General features: G+C 44.5%; 1 long non-coding RNA gene across 1 annotated transcript; it reads left to right on the plus strand.

Annotated features, from left to right (window-relative positions):
• Positions 1-927: 927 nt before the first annotated feature.
• On the plus strand, positions 928-17,153 carry LOC148774584 (uncharacterized). The gene is made up of 3 exons (XR_016035678.1): positions 928-5,069; positions 6,299-6,431; positions 16,529-17,153. It is a non-coding gene; the product is annotated as an uncharacterized LOC148774584 (long non-coding RNA).
• The last annotated feature ends 2,181 nt before the right edge of the window (positions 17,154-19,334 follow it).

Consider the following 19,334-nt stretch of genomic DNA (forward strand, 5'->3'; position numbering starts at 1 on the left):
AGTGATATAAAAACAATCTGCAGTCTGACTGGGCGGGCTCCACTATTCTTCCTTTCTCTACAGAAGTCTCCCGTTTACTGCCCAAACCCAGGAAGATGGCTCCCAACAGCCTGCCCTTGGTTCACTGCCTATGCTTCCTGTTCCCTTTGTAGTTTTTATTTTAGTCAGTCCTCAGGAGAATTACGAGATTAGAGATTATAATCCTTATTTCACAAATGAGGAAAGAGAGGCACAGAGAGCTGAGTGACTTGTCCAAGGGCTACCTGGGGGAGACAGAGCCTAAAAGCCGGGTCTGCTGGGCCTCAGTTCTCAGCCACTTTGGTTCTGGGCCCAGCTCCCCACCACGGGACCCCATCCAGACGGGTCTCTCTCAGAAGTTCCATGGGTCGGCCCCAAACACCTTTCTACTGACAGGTTCACACCAGCCATGCTCCCAGAAAACTGTCCTCAGCCCAGGGTCTACTGTCCACCTAGAAAAATCTGGGAATTCAGGCACACTAAGGTACCCAGTGGTTTTTCCCGTGGTCATGTATGGATGTGAGAGTTGGACTGTGAAGAAGGCTGACCGCCGAAGAATCGATGCTTTTGAACTGTGGTGTTGGAGAAGACTCTTGAAAGTCCCTTATACTGCAAGGAGATCCAACCAGTCCATTCTAGAGGAGATCAATCCTGGATGTTCATTGGAGGGACTGATGCTAAAGCTGAAACTGCAATACTTTGGCCACCTCATGCGACGAGTTGACTCACTGGAAAAGACTCTGATGCTGGGAAAGGTTGGGGGCGGGAGGAGAAGGGGACGACAGAGAATGAGATGGCTGGATGGCATCACCGACTTTGTGGACATGAGTTTGAGTGTACTCCGGGAGTTGGTGATGGATAGGGAGGCGTGGCGTGCTGTGATTCATGGGGTCGCGGAGAGTCGGACACGACTGAGCGACTGAACTGAACTGAAGGTACCCAAAGGCTACCAAGTCTCCTTTCTCAGGAGGTATTTGCCTTGAACAAAGAGGGTATTTCTTAATCAGTCAAAAGAATGCCTCTACAGGGTATTAGGCCCCCTCACTAGGCTGCTGGAATAGTCTGTACACACATCCCTCTTTCTCTATATCACCTCAGGAGTGGTTTGCTCCCCAAAGATGAGTCCTGCCTGAGGGTAAATCAAGAGAGAGAGAGATCCCAAATTCAGGTCAGCCTCAAAGTGCATTTAGAGTAACAATTAAATGATTCACTCTCTTGACTTGTGTCTGGTTATATAAAACTAAGAAAATCTAGCCTTTCCCCAAAGGGCACTGCATCCAACAGCCTAACCTTTGCCCCAGGAATGCAGCCAGCCTCAGTGGGGCTTGGAGAAGGTGCTGTAAGAGGCAAACGCTTACAAACTCTGGAAGGGGGTCCTATCCTTCTCAGTGTACTCAGATAATTCCCTCCGGACTTACTAGATTTACCAAGCTTCCTAAGGATCAGCATTCTCATTTTTGTCCTCCAGGACTACACAACTCATTAAAGTTCTTCAGCACAGCAGATTAGAGAACGGGCCTGAGAAAAATGTATATATGCTTTAAGAAAAAAAAATGGTTTCGGATTCTAATTTATATCAGCCAGGATTTAGTTACAGGAAACAGAAACCACTCTAACAATTTTAAGCAGAAAGGAGTTTAGACAGGAAATTAGAAGCTTTCAGTTTTATTGAGAGGGCTGGAGGAACAGACATGGGCCAGACCTGTTGGAGTGATGCCCAGGAAAATGCCTGGGGACTGGCTGCCTCAGCCCCACGAGGCAGGTGGCAGTCAGGGGGTCACTGCTGCTGCCTCTACACATGCTTCGCAGCCACACAAAGGAACTGAGTGAACACTGGAACGCCACTGCATGAGAAACAAGCACCACAACTTTGCTCGCTTGCAGGAATATCCCAATGCATCGGAGGATGCACTTGAACTCAAATCATAGTGACATGCAACCAACGGCAGAGCTGGGCATGTGCTAGAGCCAGCTCACCCCAGCCCCACTTTCAGTGACATCATATAACTAGTTTGATGGAAATTGACCATGGTGGGAGTCCTTATACCAGAGAAATCAGCAGGAATTACAAACTAGGGTTTACTTTTTAAAATCTTTTGGAAAGCTGGTTGTTAAATATTTACCAGCACATCACTGGGCAGAACCCAGTTCACATCTAGAACTCTAGCTGCAAGGGAGGCAGGAAATTTGGTCGCTTTCCAGTCTTTGAAGGAACAATAAAAGGAAGGTAGAAAGGATGCTAGCTGTCAAACCACCATCCATTATACACATATCTGGTAATGTACTCTACAGTAAATTTGCACATGTGTGAAATGATGTGTGACTGATGATGCTGCAGGGTTTTTAGTAATTGTGTTGAAGCAAAATTTCCTAACACAAATTGTTCTTGAGCTAATGTTGAAGTTTATTAACCCTGCAGCAAGGCCACTGGCAAGGTGACAAGATAGTGTAATGGTTCAAAGAGGGTTTGGAAAATGTTGATGTGTATCTACAGGGGGAAAGAATGCTTGCATAAGCAGCTCATTAAAAAAAGAGGCAGCTAATAAGGTAAAGATTATGGTTTCATTTGCCATGATCATTAAAATGTCATTTCCATTTCTGCTGCAACAATGAGATTTGAGGCACAAAAATCTTGGAGCAATTTCTGGAGAAACCAACTGTTCATCAAAAATAACAAGGAACACATCCAAGACACGCTACATCTGTAGCTGTTAAGTAAGCATACAAAGTTTCACTGTTTCATACCCCAACATACATGGACAAGGGCCAGTCAGCCCCAATGCAGCAAGTGTGTCAAGTGGAGGTCAGACCAAAGAGCCAAGCAACCAGGTCTTGCTTTGTCTCCATGGCTAGCATGAGCTGGTTCAAACATGCTAAGTCCATGCTCACCTAATCCTTGGTTTTGTTTTATTTTTTTATCTAACTAGAGCCAAAGATGGAAACAAGTGTTATGTACTAAATTGTGTTCCCCTCAAAATTTATATGTTAAAGTCCTACCCCCATTTGTGGCTGTATAAGGAGATGGGGCCTTTAAGGAAGTGGTTCAGGTTACATGAGGCCATGGGGTAAAGCCCTCATCACAGACCCTTATCATTCCTTTTAGGAAGAGCAAAACACATAGAGCTTGTTTCCTCTCTCTGCTGTATGAAGAAGCCCCAGCAAGAAGGCAGCTGTTGTAAGCCAGAAAGAGAGCTCTCATGAGAAACCAACGCTGGGGGCACCTTGATCTTGGCCTTTTAGCATCCAGACCTGTGAGAAAATAGGGTGTTGTTTAAGCCATCTAGTCTGTAGCATTTTTATGGCAGCCCGAGCTGACTACAGAACTTACATGTCCATTAACAGGGTTAACTGGTTAAATAAATTTTGTGTAACTACTCAGGATTTTCACATCAACGACCACATGAGAGGTACCCCTGGAGTTATGCAAACAACAATGCTGACTCCAACAACGACATGCAATGCAACCATTAAAATGAAGGAGGAAGTTCAAATAAGCACAATGAATAATCTCCATAGTATGCTAATGAAAAAAAGGAAGGCACAAAGCTCTGTGTACAGCATGCTGCTATCCCCATTAAAAGTGGTCAAAGGAGTCTTTATAGATGCGTTTGCTAACCAAGTAAAACTATTTCTATAAAGATATTCAAGAAAATGGCTATCTCCAGAGATGAGTATCTGGGAGCAGCGGTGGAGAAGAAGGTTTTCACCATACGCCTTTTGCTCACTCTGAATTTTGTACCAGTGTGCTGTTGGTGCCAATTCAAAATGCTTGTGGTGGTGGTTTGGTTGCTAAGTCAAGTCTGACTCTTACAAACCCATGGATTATGGGACTAGCCCACCAGCTCCTCTGTCTATGGGATTTCCCAGGCAAGAATATTAGAATAGGTTGCCATTTCCTTCTCCAGTCAATTAAAAAAATATTCAATTTAAAAAAATAAAATGTTTTGAGGGATAAAAATGACACTGGTCGTGGGAATGGGGTGCTTGGTCCTGGAAGAGCAGAGATCAACTTGGAGGAATGAGAACATCACCTTAAGTGCCTACTTTCCTGTGGGAACTAACCTGGACTTCAGTGCACACAGGGCTTTGGGACCCTGGTCTGACCTCAGGTGAGTCACTCAACCCCGTGGCCCCAGTGTCTTCATAAACAACCCCTTCCTGGGAGAGAGACATCACCTATGTTTGTCTACACAAACCAGGTGTGAGGAGAGCTCTTTTCCTGTGTGGGGCGGGGGTTCATCCAGGGACTCATTGCCCCACAGCCCAGATCATACCCCAAACCAGACACATGAATCAAACCCTGACTCTGGGCATCCCCAAAAGGACCAGTTCCATGTTCCACATGGAGAAGGACAATCAGGCCGGCTGTACCAGTGGTCAGTAAAAGTGTGCAAAGGTGGGCTCTGAAGGCCCTGCCTGGCCTACGTCCTGGCCCCTCCTCCCCATCCTGCCGTGTCTGACCTCGACGTGAGACAGAGCCGGTCCTCTGTGATGGTGACTGGAGGGGACGGGGTCTGTGCAGTGAGTGGCGTGGGCTGCACTGAGAGGCTGGTAAATGCCAACCGGGGCTATTTCCTCAGGTCCTGCTCTGACAAGGAGAGGCCATCACAGCTGCTCGCCATAACAAAAACATACAAACCTAGAGGCTTATTCAAAGGAGTAGATGGTTTAGCAATGAAAGGTAGGCAGTTTCTCTTTGAAGTGCGTATGGAGATGCCCTTGGCTTCCCAGGCATGGAAGTGGGCCAGGCCAGCCCACACCAGCCTGTCCCTCCCCAGCACCAGGGAAGTCCTGGTTGGCCAGGACTTCATTTAGCAATTCTTCATTTAGTCACAAAACGGTCTTCTTTGTTCTTGAAAACTCTCTGTGCTCACTGACATTTTCCTCGCAGCTCCCCCCACACCCTCGACCTTTGACCCTCCTCCTCCCCAGCCTCAACGTCCTGCATTTGGTTCCAGAGCCTGGCAGGAACCCAGCGTCCCAGGGACGTCTGACCAGGACACAGCTGCCAGGCACCTCTGACACCTCCTGTTTCTGTCAGAGCCCTTCAGGTGTGTGTTTCTAATTCCCTGTTGTTCAAGCTGTGAGGTGGGAGGGGACAGCCATGCTGGGAGGATCCCGGGGAGGGCAGCTTTGGTGGGGATGAGGAGGGGTTGCCACTCAAACCTGGCTTGCCCCGAGCCCTCCTGCCAAGGTGCCAGAGACCCACAGAGAGCAGGGAGTGCCTAGGGAGGCCAGGCTGAAAGGGGACTTTCTAGACTGGATGTTTCCTGAATCTGGCCTCGAAAGATCCCAACAGAATTTGTCCTCCAAGATGGACCTGCTCATGATTTTATCAAGATGACAAGGTCATTCCCCAGGAGCCTGGGAGATACATCCAGGCCCACCAGTTCAGGACTGAACTTGGGCTCCTTTGTAAGTGTAATTCTTTCCTTCCTAGCTCTCACCTGTGGCTTCCTTGAGCCACAGAATCTGTACAAAAATGCTATTGATCAGCATGTCCTGATAGGTGATCCATTGGTGAGGTGTGCCCTTCAGCTTGACTTATGTCTTAATTGAATTATTGAAGTAAAGACACCTGCTCCCCTCTCCCAGGAAGAACTCACTGTCCCTCTCATTCCTCTAAACCCTTAAGGCCAGAATCTCCTGAGTGCTGACTGTGGGCAGTGATTGTGGGGGCAGAGACCGAGGCCTGGGAATCTAGGGAGTCGGGAGCAGCTGTCTCAGTGGGCTGCAGGCAGAGTGAATCAGCACGTTCTAGGGAGAGAGAAGATGGAGAGCCAGGAGGGCTGCACTGCACTCAGAGGACCCGAGTCCACTCTGGGCCAGGGTTGAGGCATGGACGGTCAAGGGCGAGAAGTGATGTGCTCAGGAAGCTGGCCGAAGTCCCAGGGGCTGGGCGAAGGCTCTGGAGTGTGGAATGAGTGTGCGTTCAGAAGAAGACACTCCCAGCCGTTATACCTTAAGCAAGTCCCCAGAAATCTCTGCACTTTGTTTCACTCCTCTGGGAGATGGCTGATTATAAGAAGCCTGTGGTGGAGGAGAGCTTGAGGTTAAGAGGTCCAGGGGTATGACGGGCTGTGTAAACAAAGCCATCACATTTGCACTCAAGGGTATGGAAGGGGACCCAGCAGCATCAAGGCAGCTGCGTGGCTTCCTGAGAGGGGATGCGATGGGACCTGATCAGACAGACACCTGATATCCTGGCATCTTCATCCCTGTCTCCCCACCTTCTACACCAGATCACCAGACCTGCCCTTTTATATTTTTAATTTGACAGGTGACACAGGCGCTCAGACCAAGCCAGGCACACAAGCGTGTGCGCGCGCGCGCACACACACACACGCACCCAACCACCACCACCACCATCACCACCACACCACCACCCCCTGTTCCTTCCCCACTGGCAGCAGGTGAGTAACCTGGGTCCTTTCTGCTGTTCCACACTTAGCACACAAATGCTTAGGCCCCAGCGTGGGAGGGAGTTGGGGGGTGGGGGCAGTGTGCATGTATGTTTGTGTATATGTGTGTGTACGGTTTCTTTTACATGTGCTTATCCAACTTGTTTTTGTCAGCACCAGGACTTGGGGGAATCGCACTCCCACTGGCCAACACCATGGGTGGTATTGAAGGCCATAGAGACCCCAGTTGCTAAGAAGTGTTTGGTTTATCTCGGACCTCCCTGAAGACAAAGAAATGCTGGGGGACAACAGAGGTAGATTTCTAAACCATGTTTATTTCTAAGCTGTCCAGAGTATACAGGGATGTTATTCCAGATGAGGAGACTGAGTGGCTCGGAGACTGAGTGGCTCAGAGACTGCTCCAAGGCCATCCGCCCCACTCCCCAAGGACAGGGTCAGACTTTCCTAGGGACCAGCCCAGTGCCCTGAAGAGAAGCATCTTTGAGCAGAAGAATGTATCTCTCAGGGATCCAGTCCCAATGACATGGATTGTCCCCCCACCTTGCCCCCAGCCACATGGATGACCATACTCACTGGCTGCGCCTCTAAGACCAAGAGAGAGGGACCTGGAAGGCTGGGGCAGAAAGAGTGCTAGATCTCTCCCCAAAGGACTGTATTTACTCTTGTAATTTCCAAGTTATCCTAAAGGTGATGCTTTCTGCCCTGTGAATAGGTCTGCAGGGGCTGCTTCCTGCCCCATGAATATCCCAGTCCCCAGGAATCTGGGCTTTTAACCTCTGTAGTGGTCCTGGCCTGAATCAGTCCCTCTCTGAGGGCTGCAGATACATGGCCTGAGTCCCTCCTTCTTTTCACATGGACGTTCTTCTGTGAAGAAGAGCTTGTCTCAGCCCCTGAGATCAACAAGTACTTCTAAAAAGGTGTCATGCTCACCTACAATGGTGAGAGATGGGCTTCTCTTTCTCCTTCTATTTCTGTCTACCTTTCTTTCCTTTTGTTTGATTGTCTTTTTCTTTTCTTTTTATGGTGATCACAATGAGTCATGGACATATTGTTCTTTGTGCTCAACTATAATCATTATGCCCTTTGATGCTCCAGTTGCCACAAAAATCTTTGAGCATTTCTTTCTTTCTGGCACCAAATGGCCCTGGCCCACCTTACGCTGTCCCTGCCCCAGACCTAATATCAGTCAGTCTCCCAAAGAGCCATGGGTCCTTGGCATGGGAACAGGATTTAGAACCCAGGATCTGAATTGCCCCAAGATGGCCGGGGAGCAGGTGGACATGGAATACATCTCTCTCTACGGATACATCAGGAATGCACTTTCAGACACAGAAGTGCATGCAAAACACCAGCTGAGAGCAGACAGGAGGACCTGACCAGCAGAAAAGAATATATAGAACTATGTAAAAGCTCAGTAGGATGAAGGAAATAGGGGAAAAAAACAGGAGTGTTAGTAGGACTGGACCTGCCCTCGGCAGGTGAGGGAGCTGAAGCACATTGGGGCAATTGTCTGAGTCAGAGGAGAAACATTTAAGGCCTAGAGTGAAACAGCTGATCTGAGGCAGCCTAAATGGAATGAGGATCAGACAGTGCTTGCAGCAGCCATACATACCCCGGACAGGAATGCAGGTCCCCTGGAAAAGGAAGCAGCTGGGAGCTGGAGTTTGGGGATTGTGGAGCAATCCCAGGGCGAGGGCTGCTGTTGACTGCGAAGAGACAGATTGAGGGGATGTGAGAGAGGAGATTGTGGGGGGAATGCCTTGTGGAGGAAAGTCAGACAGCCATGGAAGCAAGGTGATACTGCTGAGTCACGCATAGGGGGTGGTGCCATCACCATAGCCTCTACCCCACCTCCCCCTACACACTCACACACGCACACACACACACACTCACACACGCGCGCACGCGCACACACACACACACACACACACACGCCAGCATCAGCAGCTGAACAATAGAAAGGCTGGTCCATCAAACACCTGACTCACTGAACTACAGAGTAGGACCCCACCCAGGGTGCCCCTTTAAGTGCCTGATGTGATGAACTACAGAGTAGGACCCCAGCCAGGGGGGCCCCCTCTATGTGCCTGACATGCTGAACAACGGAGAAGGACCCCAGGCAAGGGAGCCCTCTAAGTACCTGAATGGATGGAGCTACAGAGAAAGACTGGCCAAAGAGGCCTTCTGATCACCAGCTATAAGAGGCTCAAAGAAAGACTCTGAGCGGGCCATGACTCCTGCCGCAGAGGCAGTCTGTGTCCCTGCACACTTGGTGCCGCCAGGGTCCCTGCAAGTCAAACAGCTGCACCACCTTCACACTCAACTCTCACTGGGGCAGAGCTGCCACAGGTAAAAAAAAAAATTTGTGTCTGTGTGAGCAGAGTCGCTTCAGTCGTGTTGAGACCCTGTAGCCTGCCAGGCTTCTCTGTCAGAGAGGGGATTCTCCAGGCAAGAATACTGGAGCATATTGGCTAATACTGGTTGTCATACCCTTCTAGAGCACTGTATTTCCTGCTGCCCTAGCCGCCAACCCCGCTGAGTACCTGGTGTTGCCAGAACCCCTGCGACCCAAGCAGCTGCACCTCCTCCACACCTGGCCCTCACAGGGGCAAACCCAAGCCCTCCAGGGCCGCCTCAGGAGCAAACCCCAGTGGACAACCACAGGTAGAGGTAGAAATAAAACCACAATTGAAACCCAGGGACAGTGTGACTAAGGAAGAAGACCCAAAACCTTCCCACCAGCTGTACAAGCTACAGATAAAATCCACACAATCAACTTGGCAGACTGTGTCTATGGAATATACAAAAGGTCATTGAGAGCTCCCACAAAAGAAAACACACTAGTTCTGATAACTGTGGACCTTGGAGGCAAGAACACACAGGAGTTAGGACCAGATTCAAATCTGAGCTGTCCCCCAAAAGGTCCAGAGGTCAGCACAGTGTTGGAGGGCATCCTAGGGGAGGTGAGATGGACTGTGACTGCCAACGTGGGAAAGGACCGTGACAGCAGTGACTCAGATTCTTGTGTTTTGACTTGTTCTGTATCTTCTTTTGCATTTTTTTCTTCTTTCCCTTTTTCCCTCCCTCTGTTGTAGTTGTCAATTTTATTGGTGCCATGAAATCTAACTAAGTTTTTGAGCTTTTTTTTTTTTTCTGTTTTTTTCTCAGTCACATTTTTTATTGTTGTTATAAACCTCTGCCTCTATGTTGTTCTTTTGCAGTTCTGGGGGGCTTTTTGTTTGTTTGTTTTCCTCTTCTTTTAATTTTTAAAACCTATTATTATTTTTTTTGCATTTATTCCTTTGTTTGCTTCTCCTACTGTTCTTTTCCCCTTGCAGTTAATCTTTAATGTATATAAATCTTCTCTATCTACCTCTACTTAACTTTGCATATCTATTTTTCTTTTCTTTCTCTCCTTTCCTCTCAACATATTTGTTAATTTTATTTTCATTGCTTTATTCCCCAGTTGAAACCTTGCTTTTGTTTTGTTTTCCAGTTTGTTTTGTTCTGGCAGATATAATTTTTGGTTTCCTTTGTTTGCTGGGTCAATCTATTGTACTTTATTTTTGTGGACTATTTTGATTTTGCTTATGGGTGTATGTGTAAACGTGTATATTCAGTCACATTTCTTATTGTTGTCATAAACCTCTGCCTCTATGTTGTTCTTTTGCAGTTCTGGGGAGCTTTTTGTTTGTTTGTTTTCCTCTTTTTTTAATTTTAACTTTTAAATTCTACATTTATTCCTTTGTTTGCCTTTCCTACTGTTCTTTTCCCCTTGCAGTTAATCTTTAATGTGTATAAATCTTCTTCATCTACCTCTATTTAACTTTGCATATCTATTCTTTCTTTCTTTTCTTTCCCTGAATCTCAACATATTTGTTAGCTTCGTTTTCATTGCCTTTTCCCCACTTGGCACCTTGCTTTACTTTTGTTTTCCAGTTTGTGCTTTAGTTAGTTTTGTTCTTAACTGGTAGATGTAATTTTTGACTTCCTTTGTTCACTGGGTCAATCTATGTACTTTATTTTTGTTGGTCTGTTTTGACTTTGCTCATGGATGTATATGTGTATATTTCATTATTTTGATTCTTATTTGTCTGATTTTGTAACTGCCATTTGTCTGGGGTTCATCTTTGGTTTCTCGTTTTTGGATATTTGTTTTAATCTCACTTAATACCATAACAAACCACTTGTGGAATCTTCATTCCTGACCAGAGATCAAGTCCTGAGCCTTTGGAGTGGGAGCTGTAACTCCAAGACCCTAGACTACCAGAGAAATAATCCTAGGGGGTATCAAGTAGTGAGAACTCACACAAAGGAAATCACTGGAATACAAGACCCAGCATCACCCAACCACCAGTAGCACCCTGTGCAAGACGCTGCATCTAAACAACAAACAAAACAAAAATACAAACCCAGTCATCAGCAGGCATGATTAGCCCTGCCCATCAGAGGATAAGCAAGCAAACAAACACACAAGCAAGCAAAAACTCAGCACAAATCTCATCCTATAAGAAGCTTATACAAACCACTGGACCAAACTTAGGAGGGCAGAAACCAAAGGGAAGAAAGAATTCAACCTTGAAGCCTGGCAAAAGAAGACCTCAAACACAGTAAGTTTAAAAAAAAAATGAAAAGGCAGAGAAATACGACACAAATGAAGGAACAAGCTAGAAACACAGAAGTCCAAATAAATGAAGAGGAAATAGGCAGACTACCTGAAAAAGAATTCAGAATAATGATAGTAAAGATGATCAAAAACCTTGAAAGCAAAACGGAGAAAATGCAAGGATTTATTAACAAAGACCTAGAAGAATTAAAGAATAAATATGCAGAGATGAACAGCACAATTACTGAAATTAAAAATACTCTAGAAGGAATCAATAGCAGAACATCTGAAGCAGAAGAATGAACCAGTGAGCTGGAAGATGAAATGGTGGAAATAACCTCTGAAGAGCAGAATAAGGTCAAAAGAATGAAAAGAACTGAGGATGGTCTGAGAGACTTCTGGGACAATATCAAACTCACCAACATTGGAATTATAGGGGTCCCAGAAGAAAGGGTATGAGAAAATTTTTGAAGAGATTATAGTTGAAAATTTTCCCAACATGGAAAAGGAAGTCCATGAGGCATGAAGAGTCCCATACAGGATAAACCCAAGGAGAAACACTCCAAGACACATACTAATCAAACTAACAAAGACTAAACATGAAGAAAGAATATTAAAAGCAACAAGGGAGAAGCAAAGTAACATACAAGGGAAACCCCATATGCTTAACAACTGATCTTTCAGCAAGAACTCTGCAGGTCATAAAGGAATGGCAGGATATATTTAAAGTACTGAAAGGGAAAAATATACAACCAAGATTACTGTACCAGGCAAAGATCTCATTCAAAATTGATGGAGAAATCAAAAGCTTTTCAGACAAGCAAAAGTCAAGAGAAGTCAGTACCACCAAACCAGCTTTAAAACAAATGTTAAGGGACTTACATAGTCAAGAAATACAAGAGAAGAAAAAAGATCTACAAAATCAACCCCAAATAATTAAGAAAATGGCAATAGCAACATATATATTAATAATTACTTTAAATGTAAATGTATTAAATGCTCCAACAAAAAGAGACAGACTGGCTGAATGGATACAAATACAAGACCTATATATATGTCTTGTATATATATATATAGAAAGAAACCCACTTCAGACTTAAAGATACATATAGACTGAAAGTGAGAGGATGGAAAAATATATTCCATGCAAATGAGAAGCAAAAGAAAGCTGGAGTAGCAATTCTCATATCAGACAAAATACCTTAAAATAAAGAAGATTATAAGAGATTAGGAAGGACACTACATAATGATCAAGGGATCAATCCAATAGGAAAATGTAACAATTGTAAATATCTATGTACCCAACATAGGAGCACCTCAATACATAAGAAAAACACTAACAGACATAAAAGGAGAAATTGGCAGTAACACAATAAAAGTAGGAGACTTTAACACCCCATTCACACCAATGGACAGATCATCAAAATAGAAAATTAATAAGGAAACACAAGACTTAAATGATACATTAGATGAGATGGATCTCATTGATATCTTCAGGACATTCCACTCAAATGCAGAAGAATACAACTTCTCAAGTGCTCATGGAACATCCTCCAGGATGGACCACATCTTGGGTCACAAATCAAACCTCAGTAAATTTAAGAAAATTGAAATCGTGTCAAGCATCTTCTCCAACCACAACACCATGAGACTAGATATCAATTACAAGAAAAAAAGCATTAAGAAAACAAACGCATGGAGATTAAACACATTTCTAAATAACCAACAGGTTACTGAAGAAATCAAAAGGGAAATTTAAAAATTTCTAGAAACAAATGACAATGAAAACACAACTCAAAACCTATGGGATGCAGCAAAAGCAGTCCTAAGAGGGAAGTTTATAGTAATACAATTCTACCTCAAGAAAAACATCAAATAGACAACCTAATTTTAAACCTAAAACAACTGGAAAAAGAAGAACAACAACAAAAAAAAAACAACCCAAAATTAGTAGAAGGAAAGAAATCATAAAGATTCAAGTAGAAATAAATGAAAAAGAAATGAAAGAAACAATAGTAAAGATTAATAAAACTAAAAGCTAGTTCTTTGAGAAGATAAACAAAATTGACAAACCTTTAGCCAGACTTATCAAGGAAAAAAGAGAGAAGAATCAAATAAACAAAATTAGAAATGAAAAGGAGAGGTTACCACAGACAATGCAGAGATACAAAGAATTATAAGAGACTATTATGAACAACTATGGCAATAAAATGGATAACCTGGAAAAAATGGACAGGTTCCTATAAAAGTTCAATCTTCCAAGACTGGATCAGAAGAAATAGAAATTATGAGCAACCCAATTACAATCACTGAAATTGAAGCTGTGATCAAATATCTTCCAAAAAACAAAAGCCCAGGACCAGATGGCTTCACAGGAGAATTCTATCAAACATTCAGAGACGAGCTAATGCCTATCCTTCTAAAACTCTTTCAAAACATTTCAGAGGAAGGAACACTCCCAAACTCATTCTACGAGGCCACCATCACCCTGATACCAAAACCAGACAAAGAGACACAAAAAACTACAGGCCAACATCACTGATGAACACAGATGCAAAAACCCTCAACAAAAGTTCAGCAAACAGAATTCAACAACACATCAAAACCTCATACACCATGATCAAGTTGGGTTTATTCCAAGAATGCAAGGATTCTTCAACATATGCAAATCAACCAATGTGATACACCATATTAACAAATTGAAAGATAAAAACCATATGAAAATCTCGACAGATGCAGAAAAAGCCTTGACAAAATTCAGCACCCATTTATGATTAAAACTCTTCAAAAAATGGGCATAGAAGGACTCTACCTCAATATAGTAAAAGCCATATATGATAAGCCTACAGCAAACATTATTCTCAATGGTGAAAAACTGAAAACATTCCCCTAAGATCAGGAACAAGACAAGGGTGTCCGTTCTTACCACTGTTCAACATAGCTCTGGAAGTCCTAGTTACAACAATCAGAGAAGAAAAAGAAATAAAAGGAATACAGATCGGAAAAGAAGTAAAGCTCTTACTGTTTGCAGATGACATGATACTGTACATGCTGCTGCTGCTGCGGGTGCTAAGTCGCTTCAGTCGTGTCCGACTCTGTGCGACCCCATAGACGGCACCCCAACAGGCTCCCCCATCCCTGGGATTCTCCAGGCAAGAACACTGGAGTGGGTTGCCATTTCCTTCCCCAATGCATGAAAGTGAAAAGTGAAAGGGAAGTCGCTCAATCATGTCCAACTCTTAGTGACCCCTTGGACTATAGCCCACCAGGCTCTTCCATCCATGGAATTTTCCAGACAAGAGCTCTGGAGTGGGGTGCCATTGCCTTCTCTGGATACTGTACATAGAAAACCCTAAAGATAGTATCAGAAAATTACTAGAACTAATCAGTGAGCTTAGCAAAGTTGCAGGATACAAAATCAACATGCAGAAATCACTTGCATTTCTATACACTAACAATGAAAAATTAGAAAGAGAAATTAAGGAATCAATCCCATTCACCATTGCAACAAAAAGAATTAAATATCTAGGAATAAGCTTACCTAAGGAGACAAAAGAACTATACACAGAAAATTATAAGACACTGATGAAGGAAATCAGAGATGACATAAGCAGATAGAGAGATATTCCATGTTCCTGGGTAGGAAGAATCAATATTTTGAAAATGACTGTAGTACCAAACGCAATCTACAGATTTAATGCAATCCCTATCAAATTACCAATGGCATTTTTCACAGAAATAGAACAAAAATTTTCACAATTCATATGGAAACACAAAAGACCCCGAATGGCCAAAGCAGTCTTGAGAAAGATCGGAGCTAGAGGAATCATCCTTCCTGGCTTCAGATTATACTACAAAGCTACAGCCATCAAGATATTATGGTACTGGCACAAAAACAGAAATATAGACCAATGGAAGAAGATAGAAAGCTTAGAAATAAACCCATGCACAAAAGCTGCTGCTGCTAAGTCACTTCAGTCGTGTCCGACTCTCTGTGACCCCATAGACAGCAGCCGACCAGGCTCCGCCGCCCCTGGGATTCTCCAGGCAAGAACACAGGTAACTTATTTTTGACAAAGGAGGAAAGAATATACAGTGGGGCAAAGACAGCCTCTTCAAAAAATAGTGCTGGGAAAACTGGACAGGTACATGTAAAAGAATGAAATTAGAACACTTCCTAACACCACAGACAAAGATAAACTCAAAATGTATTAAAGACATAAATTTAAGACCAAAAACTATAAAACTTTTAGAGGAAAACATAGGTAGAACATTCGATGACATAAATCAAAGCAAGATCCTCTATGACCCACCTCCTAGAGTAATGGAAATAAAAACAAAAGTAAACAAGTGGGACCTGATTAAACTTAAAAGCTTTTGCACAGCAAAGGAAACTATAAGCAAGATGAAAAGACAACCCTCAGAATGGGAGAAAATAATAGCAAATGAAACAACTGACGAAGGATTAATTTCCAAAATATACAGGCAGCTCATACAACTCAATAGCAGAAAAACAAACAACCCAATCAAAAAGTGGAGAAAAGACCTAAACAGACATTTCTCCAAAGAAGACATACAGATGGCTAACAAACACATGCAAAGATGCTCAACATCACTTATTATTCAGTTCAGTTCAGTCACTCAGTCGTGTCCGACTCTGCGACCCCATGAATCACAGCACACCAGGCCTCCCGGTCCATCACCAACTCCAAATGCAAATCAAAACCACAATGAGATATCACCTCACACCAGTCAGAATGACCATCATCAAAAAGTCTACAAACAATAAATGCTGGAGAAGTTGTGGAGAAAAGGGAACACTCTTACACTGTTGGTGGGAATGCAAATTGATACAGCCACTATGGAAGACAGTATAGAGATTCCTTAAAAAACTAGGAATAAAACCATATGACCCAACAATTCCACTCCGAGGCATATACCCTGAGGAAACCAGGGTTGAAAAAGACACATGTGTCCTTTTGTTCATTTCAGCCCTATTTACAATAGCTGCTGCTGCTGCTAAGTCACTTCAGTCGTGTCCGACTGTGTGTGACCCCATAGACGGAAGCCCACCAGGCTCCCCCGTCCCTGGGATTCTCCAGGCAAGAACACTAGAACATGGAATCAACCTAGATGTCCATTGACAGATGAATGAATAAAGAAGTTGTGGTACATATGCACAGTGGAATATTACTCAGCCATGAAAAGGAATGCATTTGAGTCAGTTCTGATGAGATGGATGAACCTAGAACCTATTATACAGAGTGAAGTGAGTCAGAAAGAGAAAGATAAATATTGTATTCTAACACACATATATGGAATCTAGAAAAGTGGTTCTGAAGAATTTATTTACAGGGGCGCAATCCCTGTGAGAAACAGTCCAACTCTCACATCCATACAGGACCACTGGAAAAACCATAGCCTTGACTAGACGGACCTCTGTTGGCAAAGTAATGTCTCTGCTTTTTAATATACTATCTAGGTTGGTCATAACTTTCCTGCCAAGCTGATCGCCGAAGAATTGATGCTTTTGAACTGTGGTGTTGGAGAAGACTCTTGAGAATCCCTTGGACTGCAAGGAGATCCAACCAGTCCATTCTAAAGGAGTTTGATCCTGAGTGTTCATTGGAAGGACTGATGCTAAAGCTGAAACTGCAATACTTTGGCCACCTCATGCGAAGAGTTGACTCACTGGAAAAGACTCTGATGCTGGGAGGCATTGGGGGCGGGAGGAGAAGGGGACGACGGAGAATGAGATGGCTGGATGGCATCACCGACTCGATGGACATGAGTTTGAGTGAACTCCAGGAGTTGGTGATGGACAGGGAGGCCTGGCGTGCTGTGATTCATGGGGTCGCAAAGAGTCGGACACGACTGAGCGACTGAACTGAACTGAATGGAGAAACAGACATAGAGAACAGACTTACAGACACGGGGAGAGGGGAGGAGAGGGTGAGGTGTGTGGAGAGAGCAACATGGAAACTTACATCACCATATGTAAAATAGACAGCCAATGGGAATTTGCTGTATGGCTCAGGAGACTCAAACAGGGGCTCTGTACCAAACTAGAGGGGTGGGATGGGGTGAGAGATGGGAGGGAGGTTCAAAGGGAGGGGATATATGTATACCTATGGCTGATCCATGTTGAGGTTTGACAGAAAACAACAAAATTCTGTAAAGCAATTATTCTTCAGTAAAAATATAAATTAAAAAAAGGAAAAAAACCCTAGGATCTGCCTATCAGGGTGTTCAGTGCCACAGAGGTGATCCCCCACACTGTGTAGAAGAAAGATCCTCTGACACCAGAGAGGGGCTGAGGATCAGCCAGGTCCCCTGGGCACCTGAGGCAGAATGGAGGCTGAATTCCAAGACTTCCAGCTCTCTGCTCAGGCTGTTTGCAGTGAGAGGGATTTTCAGGTAGGTCAGTTCTATGTTTATGTCCTGCCTAAGAGAAGCCTTGTCAGCATCTTCTTAGTATTCTTGATCTCACCCCTGTGGTCAGGGCCTTAAGCCCAAATGATGAATAATTAACTTCAAGGGCACTGGACGAGCCCAGACACAGCAATAGAGGTGCCCACCCAGAAGTGATGCCTAAAACTCCACCATTCATTCCTGAATGTCAAGATTTAGACCTCTAATTTAAGAACAAGCTCCCTGAAGAATTCACTTAAAGGGCTCAGGTATTCCCAAGACAGACGCCACTAACAGACATAGCCCTGGGGTGCCTGGACCCTGAGGTTGGAGGGAGGGGCCCCACTGAATAGAGGACTTACACAGACTCTGGGGACTGTCCAGGTCTGGACACTACCTCACCAATGTGTGTCACAATCTGGCAGCCCCAGTGCCTTGCACACCCACTACTCTCAGGAAAAAAATACATCACTCCCTGCATACTCCAAGACCTCTGGGGAGCTCCTGCATCTAGATGCAGAACCCCTGCTTTTATAGCCACGATACATTGAACTCAATGAAGAAATTCATATGTTTCCTTTTCCTTGTAACCCCATAGCTTCCAGGGCCCAACAAGAGACAAATGGAAATGCTATTCTTTGACAGGGTTGACAGGCAAGGAGTGAAGGCATCAAGCCAGCCCAGAATGGCCGCAGGTAGAGTGTGCATGGCAGTGGGATGGGGCCTGGCTCAAGCTGACATCTGATTTGAGGAGCAGGCCCTAAAAGACCTCAACGGTGCTCCCACCTCTGAGCTGGGCTCACTTCACTGCTCCCTCTGCCTTTCCCACCTGTCCCCCATGGAATCCAGATGTCTTTCGGCAAAGAAGTTTCTTGCCATATTAACAGAATACGGGCAGCAGTTGTTTTCAATTCATGGGGAGTTACGTGGCAGGATAGTACTTCAGTATGTTGAAATATTTCTGTTTTTCTTTTTTTTAACTTTTTGCTACCACATCACTTAGTCCATTCAGGCAGGGTGTTATTTTAGATGGGTGGTCCTCAGGGTGGGGTCACCCATTGGGGAACAGAGCCCAAACATTCAGGCTTTTGACTTCCAATGCAGGTTGCCAAGACTCAAGGAAGAAAGCTATGGTGGGAGCTGAAGCTTCACATTGCAAGAGCCAAGCTTTTCGAAAGAGAAAGTTGTGGTTTTGATTTGGTCCTCAAGGGCCTGGAGGACAAGGGTTAGACCATAGACAGCAGGCTAAGGAAGGATGCTTGCAGAGCCAGGGCAAGAGTGCGTAAGCGGGTGGAGGGTACACTGAGCCCTGGCCAGGACTGCTGAAGCACCAATCGCCTGAAATGGGAGAGGACAGAGAGGTAGACCTCTCCCACCAGAGTTTGTGATCATGGCAGGTGAGACAGTTATGCTTAAACGTGGTGCCCAGACCACCTCCAGGTTTCCCCTCCACTGAGTCTGGGGTGTTTCTGGTCCTCAGGACTAGAGATGAAGCCTTAGCTTTAATATCCCAGGATGGAGGAAGGGAAAAGGAGGGCAAATCCTGTCCCACAGACCTTCTTCAAGATATTTCCCATTCACTGCCTCATAGCACCTCTGCCTATTGGTCAGAACAAATAAGAGCTGGCGCAGTCCACCAGAGCCACGTGCTCCAGAAAGTCAGCAACTACTCATCTGTGGCTGTTAAAAGATAAATTTAAATTTATTAAAATTAAGTAATATTTTGTTCTTGCCTGGAGAATCCCAGGGACGGGGGAGCCTGATGGGCTGCCGTCTATGGGGTCACACAGAGTCAGACATGACTGAAGTGACTTAGCAGTAGCAGCAAGTAATATTTAGTGCTTAACATAACTAATCATCAAGGAAATGCAAATCAA

The sequence above is a fragment of the Moschus berezovskii genome, chromosome 21 (genome assembly GCF_049115385.1).
Source record: "Moschus berezovskii isolate FMDL1 chromosome 21, NW_MosBer_1.0, whole genome shotgun sequence".
In the NCBI taxonomy this organism is placed as follows: domain Eukaryota; kingdom Metazoa; phylum Chordata; class Mammalia; order Artiodactyla; family Moschidae; genus Moschus; species Moschus berezovskii.